The sequence below is a fragment of the Triticum urartu genome, chromosome 1, assembly GCF_003073215.2.
Source record: "Triticum urartu cultivar G1812 chromosome 1, Tu2.1, whole genome shotgun sequence".
Lineage (NCBI taxonomy): Eukaryota > Viridiplantae > Streptophyta > Magnoliopsida > Poales > Poaceae > Triticum > Triticum urartu.
This window is the reverse complement of record NC_053022.1, coordinates 543,231,923-543,246,338: the sequence shown is the minus strand read 5'-3', so window position 1 is coordinate 543,246,338 and position 14,416 is coordinate 543,231,923. Positions and strand designations below refer to the sequence as shown.

Genomic DNA, 14,416 nt, shown 5'->3' with positions numbered 1-14,416 from the left:
GATTTTGAACCAGCGTGGTGACCACAATCTCCTTCGTGGATCTCACGCAAAATTTCACGGCCTTCTTCAGGAGACACACATCGTTGAAATGCTCCTGACACACTGCAATGATGCAACTCGCCGTTGATAATAGTCATGGACTTGGATCGCCGGATTATCTGTCGGGCCAGAGTCTCATGCTCTGGTAACTCGCCCCGGTTTTTATACGCCAGGTAAGGAAGCATCCAATCCGGAATAACATGAAGAGCTGCCACCAATTGAGCCTCCAGATCAGGAATAGCCAAATCCGCTTCACCAGGGATCTTGACCGATGGGTTGTGCAGCACGTCCAGAAAAACATTGGGCGGAACCGGTTTGCGCTGAGAGCCCAGTCGGCTTAAGTCGTCCGCCGCTTCATTTTTCCGCCAGTCCACGTGGTCCACCTGATAGCCTTTGAAATGACCTGCAAAAATATCCACCTCACGACGATATGCTGCCATGAGTGGGTCCTTGGAGTCCCAAGTGCCAGACACTTGCTGAGCCATAAGGTCCGAGTCACCGAAGCACTTAACTCGACTTAGATTCATCTCCTTAGCCATGCGGAGACCATGGAGCAAGGCTTCATACTCTGCTGCATTGTTAGTACAATGGAACATTAAGCGGAGAACATAACAAAACTTATCACCTCGTGGGGAAGTTAGTACGACTCCAGCCCCCGAGCCTTCCAGTTGCCTGGATCCGTCAAAATGGATGGTCCAATATGTGTGATCTGACTTTTCTTTAGGTGCTTGCATTTCCGTCCAATCATTGATAAAATCAACCAGTGCTTGAGACTTGATTGCCGTCCGAGGCACATACTTCAAATCGTGCGGCCCAAGCTCTATAGACCACTTGGCAATCCGGCCAGTTGCTTCCCGATTCTGGATGATATCCCCCAAAGGAGCAGAACTGACCACCGTAATTGGATGCCCTTGGAAGTATTGTTTAAGCTTCCGGCTTGCCATGAAAACTCCATGCAACAGCTTCTGCCAATGCGGATACCTTTGCTTGGACTCAATGAGCACCTCGCTGATATAATAGACCGGACGTTGAACCGGATGCTCCTTACCTGCCTCCTTTTGCTCTACCACAATAGCCACGCTGACTGCCCGAGCATTAGCAGCAACATATAGCAGTAACGGCTCCTTGTCAATGGGAGCGACGAGCACATGCGGATTGACCAATTGCCGCTTTAAGTCCTCAAATGCTTCATCAGCAGCAGAACTCCAGACAAACTGATCCGTCTTTTTCAACATCTGATACAAAGGGATTGCCTTCTCACCAAGGCGACTGATAAACCGGCTTAGCGCGGCAATCCGGCCTGCCAGGCGCTGAACATCATTGATACACTTCGGTTTAGTGAGGGAGGTGATGGCTGTGATCTTCTCCGGATTAGCCTCAATTCCCCTATTGGACACCAAGAAGCCTAATAACTTGCCCGCCGGTACACCAAAGACGCATTTGTTCGGATTAAGCATCATCTTGTATGTCCTCAGGTTATCAAAAGTTTCCTTTAAATCATCAATCAGAGTCTCCTTCTCCCTGGATTTAACCACGATATCATCCACGTAGGCGTGTACATTACGGCCAATATGTTTATGTAGACAATTTTGCACACATCGTTGATAAGTTGCCTGGGCACTCTTGAGCCCAAAGGGCATAGACACATAGCAGAAGGCTCCAAAGGGAGTTATGAACGCCGTTTTCTCCTGGTCCTTAACTGCCATTTTGATCTGATGATAGCCAGAATATGCATCCAAAAAACTTAAACGCTCACAACCCGCCGTAGCATAAATAATTTGATCAATACGGGGGAGGGCAAAAGGATCTGCTGGACAAGCTTTATTAAGATCTGTGTAATCCACACACATGCGCCAGGTACCATTTTTCTTAAGGACCAGCACCGGATTGGCAAGCCACTCAGGGTGAAAAACTTCAACAATAAAACCAGCTGCTAAGAACCTGGCTACCTCTTCTCCAATTGCCTTGCGTCTTTCTTTGTTAAACTGGCGGAGGAACTGTTTCACCGGTTTGTATTTAGGATCCACATTAAGGGTGTGCTCAGCGAGTTGCCTCGGTACACCTGGCATGTTAGAGGGCTTCCATGCAAAAATGTCCCGATTCTCACGGATGAACTCGATGAGCGCGCTTTCCTATTTCGGATCCAAATTAGCACTGATGTTGAACTGCTTGGACGAATCACCAGGTACAAAGTCAACAAGCTTAGTTTCTGCTGCCGATTTGAACTTCAGGGCCAGATCATACTCCGTAGTTGGCTTCTTTAATGGAGTCATGTCTGCCGGATCAACATTGTCCTTATAATACTTCAGCTCCTCGGTGGCACAAACCGACTCTGCATAGGCTGCATCACCTTCCTCGCACTCCAAAGCAATTTTGCGACTTCCGTGAACCGTTATTGTCCCCTTGTGACCCGGCATCTTGAGCTGCAAATACACATAACAGGGTCGTGCCATAAACTTGGCGTAGGCCGGTCGCCCAAATAGGGCGTGATACGGACTTTGGATTTTCACCACATCAAACATCAATGTCTCCGACCTGGAATCATGATCATCCCCAAAGGCCACTTCCAGAGCTATCTTGCCAACAGGATATGCTGATCTGCCAGGTACTACACCGTGGAACACCATATTAGACGGTTTAAGATTTTTATCTGTCAGTCCCATACGACGGAAGGTCTCATAGTACAAGATATTAATGCTGCTACCTCCATCCATGAGCACCTTGGTGAACTTATAACCTCCCACCTGAGGCGCCACCACCAGAGCCAACTGACACGGATTATCGGCCTGGGGTGGGTGATCCTCTCTCCTCCATATGATTGGCTATTCAGACCAACGTAAATAACGGGGTATGGCCGGTTCAACAGTTGACCGCCCGCCTCTGAACCTTCCGGTCTCGCTTGTCCAAGCTAGTGGTAAAAACATGATACTGCCCACTACTCAACTGCTTTGGGTTGCTCTGGTAACCTGACTGTTGCTATTGTTGGTTGTAACCACCCTGGTTGTTCTGACTATTTTGACTATTATGTCCGCCCGGATTACCATTAAATCCTGAACCGGAACTTCCTCCACCGTAACCCGGCCCGGATCCTGAGCCACCGCCAGATTCGTGATCATACCGAAAATTATTAGAATTCTTGAACTCCTGCATAATAAAGCAATTCTTCCAAAGGTGGTTTGCTGGCGACTCCTTCGTCCCATGTCTCGGACAGGGCTGGCTTAGCAAATAGTTTAGGCGTTCTGGGTTAGGATTGGGTGCCCCATTACGATTTTTCGGTTTACCCCTGCGTCGCTGGCCATTGTCCTGTGCGTTAGTATTAGCCACAAAGTCCATGTTACCATCCGCTTTACGCTTGCCTCCACCACCATTGCCTGCCCAGTGATGCTGCTGGCCCTTGGAGTTGCTGTTCCTCTTTCCCTTCCCTATCTTGTCATCATCAGATTCGGGATCCTTAGTACTATCAGAATCAGCATATTTCACCAAAGCGGCCATGAGGGTCCCCATGTCAGTGCAATGACGCTTCATCGTCCCAACTTCAGCTTTAGGGGCCCAAACCAGCAGTTTCCTTCTAGGGTTAATACTGCGGTGTCAGCGTTGATGCGGTCTGATGAGTGCAACACTTGTGAAACCCGGCGCACCCAATGAGTTATTGAATCTCCTTCCTCCTGGACGCATGCAACTAAGTCCACTATCGACATAGGCTGTTTACATGTATCCTTGAAATTGCTGATAAACCGGGCTCATAATTGGGCCCATGAACTGATAGAATTAGCCGGCAAGCTTTTTAACCAAGTACGGGCCGTTCCTTCAAGCATCATGGTGAAGTATTTCGCACACGCCGCGTCATCCACACCAAGCATCTCCATGGCCATCTCATAGCTCTCTACCCATGTCTCCGGAGGCTGATCCGCCATGTAATTTGGTACCTTGCGCGGGCCCTTGAAATCCTTGGGTAGGCACACATTGCGTAAAGCGGGGATAAGGCAAGGCACCCCCAAAGAACTGGAAGTAACACCAGGTTCGATCGAGATGGTTGGACGAACCGGTGTGAGCTGCCGAGCCTGATGCTGCGCGGCTAACTCGGCCTCCCTGCGCGCTCGGGCCCGGTTCACCACTTCCTGAGCGTCATCAGCACCACCCATCGGGTTGTTGCCACGGGGTGCTCCACGTCGTTCGTTACTTGACACTGCCGGTTCACCCATATGTCTGCTATAGCTCCGGCTTGGACGGGGGGTCGAGCGGATCCGGTCGCGGCTGTACGAGTATGCTTCCTGTTGGACCAAGGTTGTCCTCAGAAGCTCCTTGACCCGTCGCGTCTCTACTGCCTGCGGCGAATCACCTTCAACTGGAATGGCCTCCAGCCGTGCAGCAGCGGCAACGAGATTGTCCATCGGGTTGGAGTAGTGACCCGGAGGTGTTAAAACAGCTTGAGGTATAACGGTGTTTTGACGAGGCGGGTCCATCTGACGAGGCTGAACCGGTGCGCCGGCCCCGGGAGCTTCAGCCCGGTTTCCCTCCATCGGATTGCCGGTTCCTACTCCTGGAGTGTTGAAAAGGTCTCTGGCCTCAAAAACCGGAGGCAAACGGGATCGGTACTTCCTCCTCATGACTTCCTGCGACGCACTCTGGTCCAACATGAGCCTATAGGCTTGTGCGTCTAAAGCGGCCCGCTCCGTGGCCATCCTGGTGTCCTCGGCCGCCAGATCTGCCTTGGCCTGGGTGATCTGTTCCTTCACTTTTCTAATCTCGGCGTTGTGAATGCCCTGATCCGCCGGATTAGCCTCCGCCATAAGCACAGCCAATGCATCAAATAACTCTGATAGAACTTGAGCCGACGGGTGCACAGGGCCTCCTGCCCCGGCAGCCATTGCCGCTGCTGAACCGGAGGTCGTTCCCGCAGCGGTCGAAGAATGAAGCGCCGCTTGTGTGCCAGTCATGAATATTCCAACCCGGTTGGGCAGATCAGAGGGGTCCGGAATACTGTCGCCATCGGAACAGCCCCCAATCCGGCCGTCTTGTAGCTGATAAAGAGATTCGCTTTCTCCGGTCGATGACTCGTCATCAGAACAAACGACGGTATCGCCGCGAGATTCCGATCCATCCTCATAACTTCCTCCATGGATGACTCCCACGAAGGCACGCTTCATGTCCTGTTTAACCCGGGCGGATCGCGCACGCTGAGCCGTCTCGACGAGGTCGGTGCAGATGTCCAGCTCGGGGCCCGGTTCACCGATCTTGCCAATGAAAACGTGAATGCCACCAAAGGGGACCCGGTACCCGTACTCAATTGAGCCGGCCTCGGGGCCCTAGCCTGCGTCGTCGATGTAGAGCTTGCCGCGACGACTCTTAGTCATCCGGCCTACGGCGTAGCCCTCGAGTCCTTAAAAGCGGCCCTCCAAGAACTTGAAACCATCGTGCGATAGCCCCACGGTGGGCGCCAACTGTCGTGGTTTTGTCACGGCAGATGTCCTAGCAAAAGGACTTAGTCGTGGAGCCATCGCTACCGGTTAGCTTGAAGGGGTTAAAGCGGACACAGGGACGCAAAAGAGTTATACTAGTTCGGCCCCTTCAATGAAGGTAAAAGCCTACGTCTAGTTGTGATGGAATTGATGGGGTTTCGATGACTAGGGAGCAAACAAGCTTCGCCTATGTCTCGAGTTGTTGTCTGTTATCCTTGAACCGCCGCCGGGTCGTCCCCTTATATACACGGGTGACTCCCGTCGGCTTACTGAGTCCCAATACCGGCTCATAGATGTGTCCGGTTTGGTCTCTACTTATTCCTAACTTACAATACAAGTTAACTACTAACGCCGGTTTACGGCTACAGGCCTTGAACCGACCATGTGCCTTGAGCCCTCCTCTGTCTTCTTGGGCTTTAACATACTTAACTACTGACGAAGTTAACCCGGCCCCGATAGGCCGGTTTACGCCCAGTAGTAATATCCCCAACAATACTCATGGGGGGTCTAGTTTCAAAGATCTCGTCGCAAAGAATTCAACAGTGAAGATGGATCTGAATTCCGACGCGCGGTTTGAAAGATATGACTTTTTAAAAATTCGTAAAACCAAAATAATTATACGTGAAGCTGTTTCTTTTAAATTGGACTAACCAGTGTGAACACATTAAATACTGATAACGACATACACTAACAGACAAAAATACAACTCATGGATGGCAAGAAAGCCCGGCCGCTCGTTCTCTCCAGTTAGCGCACGGCCACTTTTTAGATTTTGGGATAATAGACATATAGCTAGTGAAATTCTTAACCTAAAACGACGTGAATGCCCTCAAAACCGAAATGGGCTAGCCCGAGATGGGGGGAATAAAATAGCTCTCGCGTTGGTTCCAAGCTTTTATACCAAACAAGACATTGCCTCGAAACAAAACAAAAGGAACAAGACAAAGGTTTTGTGCTCATCTTAACGGCCTGGAATATTTCAAGCAAAAGGGAAGGTACCTATATAATGTTACTTTGGTAGATCCTGCACAAGCTTCACTAATAACTGGAGGCAAATACTCTACTTTCAGTGCTAAATAACAGTAGGGAAAACTGCCACATGCTAAGACATCTCTGTAAAGTGCAAGCAAAAGGAATGCAAATTGAGACGTCAAGTAAGATAAGGGCATCTCCAACGGCAATCCGTAAATTTTCTCCTGCATTTGTCCGCGGATGGGGGGACCAGTCCGTGGACATGCACGCAGAAGGCCGCCATCCAACCGTAGCTGCATACATTTTAAACTCTTTTTCAACAAATCGAATGAAATTCGTGCAAACAAAGCCGGATTTCATATAAACATCACAGATTTTATTACATTTACATCAAAGCGATACTAGTCCGTCTCTAGAGGTATAATTAATACCTAATCTAAATGGTCTCGGGCACCCATTCCTGGTGTCCAGCCATCAGCCCTGAGAACTAAAGCTTCATCGTCTCCACTTCCGCCTCGGCGCTCTCCAGCTCCGCCTTCGTAACCTTCGGCCTCTGGAGACCCGGAAAGTGACCAAGCTTGGCGTCGACGGGGAGGAGGAGCGGTGGCCTTCCTGGAAAACATGAGCGGTGGCAACCTACCATGCACTACTCTTTCTCGCTGCCGACGGCGCCCGTGAATGTGCCGACTTCGTGGTCGTCGCGGCGGGGCACGGACTCGGCGATGTCCTCCTCCTCATCGTCGGTCTCGCCGAACACCACCTCGCCCGCGTTGTCACTCTCCTTGTAGGCGGCCGCCACCTTCTCAACCGCTGGCAGTACTGACAGCGGGCGAGGTGGATCTCGCGTGCGCAGCGGTAGGACTCATGCATGTGCTCCTCGTGGGGCATTGCTTTGTGCTTTTGTGCCATTCATGCTTTCCCCTCCGCCGCTTGCGCCTCCTCATCTCGTTGCTTAGCCACGGTGTGGGCTATATCACTCATTATCTGCATGCAAGCACATAGATCATACTAGACTAGGAATTAGGTTTCACCGTTTATCATTCCACACGTGCATATTCGTTTTCCACTGAATTGTGTATTTTAGGATCATAGCAGTTATAACAGAGAATATAAATCTTAATTATGAACACAGAAATAAAATAATACAATATTATTGCCTCTAGGGCATATTTCTAACACCCTACCACGCCCGCCACCCCTACCGTCGTCCCCACAAAACCCCACCCTCTCGGACGAACCCTAGTCGCTCTCAGTCCACTCGCCCTTCTCCGCTCCCCTTTCGTCTTCTCTACTTCTCCAAATCTCTCCGCCTGCTCCGCCATGGCCAAGTCCGGCGACGAGTCTGGCAACGAGTCCAATCACATGGACTGGGACATCCTTGTGAAGGAGGAGGACTCCGACTCCGGCAGCAATGCACCCGACAATGAGGAGCTCGCGCTCCGCATCACCATCGAGGGGTCGTGGCTGGACACCAACAAAAGCTCGAGCTCAGTGGCGTCCTTCGCGAGCTCCTCTAGGTCGCCCCGTTGCAATGTTGGTCAGGCTCGCCCTTCTTTCTCTGGCCCACTCCAGATCCAGAGTAGGGCGGCCCCTCCCCTTCTCCTCTGGCTCCAGCACCGGCTGGGTAGCACTGGGTGCTCGCGGCTCTGGTGCACATGTGCATGACGGAGTCAGAGTCGAAGGTCGCCTGATGCGAGCGGCAGTGGGCGAAGGCCGCGGCGGAGCCCTGTCTTGTCCCGGCAGCGCGTACGCTCCGTGCCGGTGGATCCGAAGGAGGCGCCCCTGCGCAAGGTGATGCAGCGCTCGCTCGCCACGACGGAGACCGGCATGTGGCGCCTCTGGCTCGAGACTTCGGAGTGCCGTCCGAGGGAGAAGGAGAGCGCCAAGGCGAAGGCGGCATGCCACGCCCTGGAGCAGAGCCGCGCCATCCGCCGTCTTGTGGGCTATATATATCTCACCTGTGTTGGAAAGCGGCACCACCAGATCGGACGGCAATGATGACAACGATCCTCCCGCCACCGACGCGTACACGGAGGAGATAGACCGCTGCGACGCAGAACGCATTGGCAAGGGCAAGGGCCCGGCCAAGAAGTGGTGATCTTGCCCTCTGCATTGTCTTTTTTATTTGTTTCTACTTTAATCGGGTGAACTTTGTCTATTTTAGGTCCGATTTGTCCGTCGGATCAACTATCTATGCTCGAGTGTATCTATATTTCTATGTCTGATGAACTTGTTTGTGATGTTAATCAACGTCTTACATTGCTGCGTGCCTTATATGGATTTAGGTGCGGGGAGGTATGCGTACTACAATTATATGAAGACTACCCGATCAATGCCAGCAGGTGTGTCCGGACGCGTCTGTAAACGTACAAGTGCTTAGATATGCCAACTATGGTTGTAGGAGCTCTAAGAAAAGAGATGAATAAACAGCACGACAGTTTAGCTAATACTCATAAGCCCACAATACACCATTGCATGTTAGAGGCTTGATAGGGCCTTTATCTTATTACGGAGGGGAAGAGCGGGTTATTCATCGATTGGTCAGCCGATAATACGCTGCACCCGATCGACGATGGCGTGCACGACGAAGGCCATCATGAAGAACTCGTCGTTCTCCTTGGGAAGCGCCACCTCGCCGGCCAAGCTGCTGCACCCATGTGAGACGTCCCTATAGGCTGCCTCTAGCACGTCCGGAACGCCGCTATATCGCCCCGCAGCGACCGACCGCGCCGCCCACTGCAGCCGCGGGACGGCGCCGACGTAGAGCTGCAGGCACGACCGCATGACCTTCCTGGCCTTGACGTTCTTGGCATGGGCGAGTGCAGACTCGATGCTGGTTTTGGCTACTGTGGCGTGCGGAGCGGCAGGAGGGGTCAATGCAAAGCGCGGACACGCACATGTCCGGCGTGACGTACCAGCCGCCGAGGCCGATGCAGAGCTCGTCCAACGGCGAACGTGGCGCGGCGCTGGAGCTTGACCCGCCGTGAACATCAATGGCCGTGGAGAGGACAAGTAGGAGGAGGAGAGCGCCGCCGAGCATCGAAGAGGATGTGCCCACGGCCATGGTGTTGGCGTATTCTCTCTCGGTCTCTCCCTCCCGCTGCCCACCTTGTCTCTTCTTATTCTTAATAGTTCACATTAACGGGGCGGTGTATCATATCATAAATAAAGAAAATAAATCCAGCATTAAATCCATACTCCCTCTATATCTTTTTAGTCCGTATATAAGGTTTGGTCAAAGTCAAGCTTTATAGTGTTTGACTAATTTTATATTAAAAAATATAAACATTCACAATATGAAATCAATATTATCAGATGCACCATAAAACATATGTTCATATTATATAGTTTTAGTATTGTAGATGTTCATATTTTTTTATATAAATTTGGTCAAACTTTGTGCAGTTTGACTTTGACCAAATCTTATATGCGGAGTAAAAAGAAACGGAGGGAGTACCTAGGAAGCATATATCTCACACTTTGATATATGCAATCACTCTTCATAGGAAGCGAATCGCCGCAGATCATACGCCATATCTCCAACATTAAATGAGTGTTTACATCTTTACATACTATTATATCACTTATTATTGGGAGTCCTTGTGCCTCATGTGCCTGATTATTTTGTACTTCCTCCGTTCCAAAATAAATGACCTAATTTTGTACTAGCTTTGTATTAAAGTTAATACAAAATCGAGTCATCTATTTTAGAACGAAGGGAGTACGTACTAGTAAACATGCACGTGTAACGGACGTTCGACAATGCAATTCATTTTTGAATTTCACCTTTACTTAATTAGTTTTATTCATGTGTTTGTTTGTTCGTCTACACCTTTTTTCAAATAGGTAGAGAAAAATGGAAATGGCATATGTGCTATTCTCAAAAATAAAAATAAAAAGAGTTTTGTAATTAATAACCATCATATGGGATGATAAGAGTAATATTATGCAAACTTATTTATTTGAACACTAGTAGAAAACGGAGCTTTAAAACCGGTTCGTAAGGGCCTTTAGTGCCGGTTCCATAACCGGCACTAATTAGTGGGCACTAAAGCCCCCCCCCCCCTTTAGTACCGGTTCGGCACGAACCGACGCTAAAGTGCCACCACGTGGCGTGAGCTCGCGCCCTGGTATGGGGGACCTTTAGTATCGGTTGGTGTTACCAACCGGTACTAAAGGGTTTTTTTGAAAATTTTGGAAAAAAAATTGATTATTTTTTTTGATTTTTCTGAATTATTTGGTTATTTAGTCTCTAATCACCTCTCTTAACTGCTCAAGTGTGGATCACTCATTCCAAATCATCTAACTTCCCGACCGGTCACCCATCCCTCTCACTACTCCAGCCCGAGCACGCTTAACTTTCGGGTTCTATTCTCCTTCGTTTCCAAGTCTGCACTTGTTGCTTTCCTGACAATAGTAAGATGTCAATCCTATTAACCCTCAGGAGTTTAGCTTGAGTATGAAGTTACACATTTCACTGTTTGAGTTTTGAAACTATTAAATCTAAAAAAAAGTAATTATTTAGTAACACTAATATTTCTTGAATAAGTTTGACCATAGTTTGACCATAGTTTGGCCATAGTTTGACCACAGTTTGACCATAGTTGACCAGATTTGGCCAAAATTCAAAAAATTGAAATAATTATTTAGTAACACTAATATTCTTGAATAATTATGTAGTAACATTAATACTTCTTGAATAAGTAGTTTGACCAGATTTAACAAAAAAAATTTAAAAAAACTTAAATTTGACCATATCTTTTTTTCCTTTTGGAATTTGAGGATTCTAAAAAATTGCAAACAGGCCATAGGCCGTTCCATCGGATGCGGATTTTCGTGCTGAATTTTTTGATATATTATACGTTTTTTTCCGACATCGTATGCAAAAGTTATAGCCGTTTTACATTTTCCCTACACTTTTTGCAAAACATGTCCAAATTTAAGTTTTCAAATTTCCTAACTAGTAGATGTAGTAATATAACTACCTCTCGAAGGATTTTATTTTTTGAATTTTTTATCATTTTCTTTTGATTTTTTCAGAACTGAAATGGCGACACAACGGGGGGGGGGGGGGTGGAGTTTAAAAATTGCCGCCCTATAGTGTCGGTTTGTGTCACAAACCGATACTATAGGTTAAGACTCTTTAGTGCCGGTTTGTGACACAAACCGGTACTATAGGTTAGACCTTTAGTACCGGTTTGTGTCACAAACCGTCACTAAAGGGGCTCGTGGGGCCCTGACCTGACGCCAGCCTGCCACCACCCCTTTAGTACCGGTTCATGGCACGAACCGGCACTAAAGGTTCATTACGAACCGGCACTAATGCATAGCCATTCGAACCGGCACTATTGATCACATTAGTGCCGGGTTTTTTACAAACCGGCACTAATGTGCTTCATGTTTGACCCTTTTTCTACTAGTGGAAACGAATACTCTGATAAATATTTTCAGTCAATGTTAGATCATACGTGGAAATCCGACCACTACAAGGCTCAAATCATCAAAAAAAAACTAACGTCCACACATGTGACATCTTGCACATCGTCCACACACCTCCATCACCACTCATTTTGTCACGTATGAACATATGGCATGAGCAGAAATCTTTTTGGTTTTCGGCTTAAAATGGTTTATCTTCTAATTAAAAAATCGAATTAAAAATCCGTTTTAACCATTAAATCCGTCTCGACGAGATCTTCAAAACTAGACCCCATGTTGATATGTTTCGACGAAATTTTTTTTGTCCAAAAGTTGCCATGATGTTTATACTATAGTTGCCATAGTGATTAAACTAAAGTTGCTATGTGAAAATTTTAGTTTGTAGAGCATGGTAATTTTAGTTTTTTTTATGATGGCAATTCCAGTACTTTGACCATGAAAATTATTTTTTGTGTGAACCATGGCAATTTTAAGTGCATGTATCATGTCAATTTTAGTTTATGGTTCATGGCAAGTCTAGTTTCTTAATTCCTCGTTTTATAATATGTCAAAAATTACTTTTAAATGTAGAAGAAAATAGCTGAAACATATCATGGCTAATTCAGTGTAAACATCATGACAATTCATGTGCAATAGACATGGCAACTTTTAAATCCCCAAAAAAATCGTCGAAATATATTGATATGAGATCTAGTTTTGAAGATCTCGTCGCAAAGGATTTAATGGTGAAAACGAATCTTCAATCAGATTTTTCATTTAAGAGATAAATTAAAAGCTGAAAATCCAAAAAGATTCTTACATGCATGCATGCGGTGACGTGGCGCAGTCTGTGTGTTATCGGGCGTGTGGGCGGGTTTGGCTCCCACCACACGTGTGGTCGTTAGCGTTGTCCATCATCAAATATCATCTAATCTAACACATGTATAAAATCGGGTAGTCCATTTGTACCAGCAAGGTGGACGACCAGTTTTCTGCATGGTAATGCTTCTTTAGATTCAGAGTCCATCAAAAAGAGAAGTGTCTTCCACTCTACAAAGTAATACTACCTCTCTCTCAGTTTACAGGGTGTGCGCGTACCTCTAGGTCGTCAATTTGATCAACCTAATACAAGTCATATATTACAAAAAATATACCAATATAAACTTCAGATGTTCTATTTTCAAATGATATAATTTTTGTGTTATATAGTTTATATTAGGGTCATAAAATTGGCAATCTAGGTATACGCGCAGGACTTGTAAACTGAAACGGAGGTAGTAGGTAGAATGCATGTAAGTGTAATCAATTCTTTAGGGATTTGAAAATATCTTTGTCACTCTTATGCATATCACAAAGTCTCCTCGGAAGGATTGTAAACTGACAATATCTTAGTTAGCTCTAGAAGGGCCTCTAGTGCAAGAGTGAGGGGGAAGCAGATGCACAATGAGCTACAACTAATATAATCTATATATTTATGAAGCAAGTTAGAGGTCAACTTCTGAAGGGCTCACAGTTCCACCCAAGAATAATTACAGGAGAAACATTAACCATACATTCTAGACAACAAGCAAGCCAAATGTCCTAAAAGATGGAAACTGCACTTTTGTTCTAAAGTTCATGCAAATGGACTGACTAACTTACCATTCACTACAACCAATCAAATCATCAAAGTAACCTATATACATATACCTATATATAAAGAATATATAAAACAAGGTATTTCCCACATAACAGTTCGCAACACATTACAGTTGAGCTACTGCAAACTGAACCTTGGTAGCAAATGCAATGCTATCAGCAAATATAACTAAGGAAGTCCTACCTCTGAATTAAATATGGACTAACATGGTATGCTTTGGTACCAATCTACACTAATCCCTATTGCAACAAATAATAATAGCTAGTAGAGTTGTACACCACTAAAAAATACTATTAAAACACCACTTCAATCCAGTGATGGGATAAAAATGAAACCTTGAACATAATCCCCCAACAGCAAAATACACATGTAAATTGTAGTCCCAAAATTGAGTTGACTCGTGATGTATTCAGATTATTGGATGAGGCAACCTGCAGACTAACTACACTTATTTGTCAGAACACGGAACTAACTACAGTCGATCTTTTGTCGTGGTCTCTTCAAATCGAGCTCAAAGATCAGAATACTAATTAGAAGTCAAGTCAACAAGGCCAAGATGGAAGTCTCCCTCCGAAGATGGAAATAAAGAAAACAAAGAAAAATGGATTAAGGGGAGTTTCGGAGTTCGGCTACGTGACCCTAACAGAGCCGAACCATGATTGATCACATGGAACCCTAGAAAGCGAGTCGGGGTGAGAAATTACACATGGAAGCATGCTTTGTTAATAACTATTGTCGTGCACTGGTGGAGTGCTTTTGTTGCTTCAACTCCATCTAAAGTCCTATCAATAAATACTCTAAACTCCAACTCCACCACGTCAATAAAAACACAGATGTCCTAGCTAAATATTTGATCAAACACTCAATATGGACATCAAAATGCCATTGA

General features: G+C 46.7%; 1 pseudogene; it reads right to left on the bottom strand.

The window, feature by feature from the left end:
* Nucleotides 1-8,990: 8,990 nt before the first annotated feature.
* On the bottom strand, nucleotides 8,991-9,534 carry LOC125538504 (annotated as a pseudogene).
* Nucleotides 9,535-14,416: the final 4,882 nt, after the last annotated feature.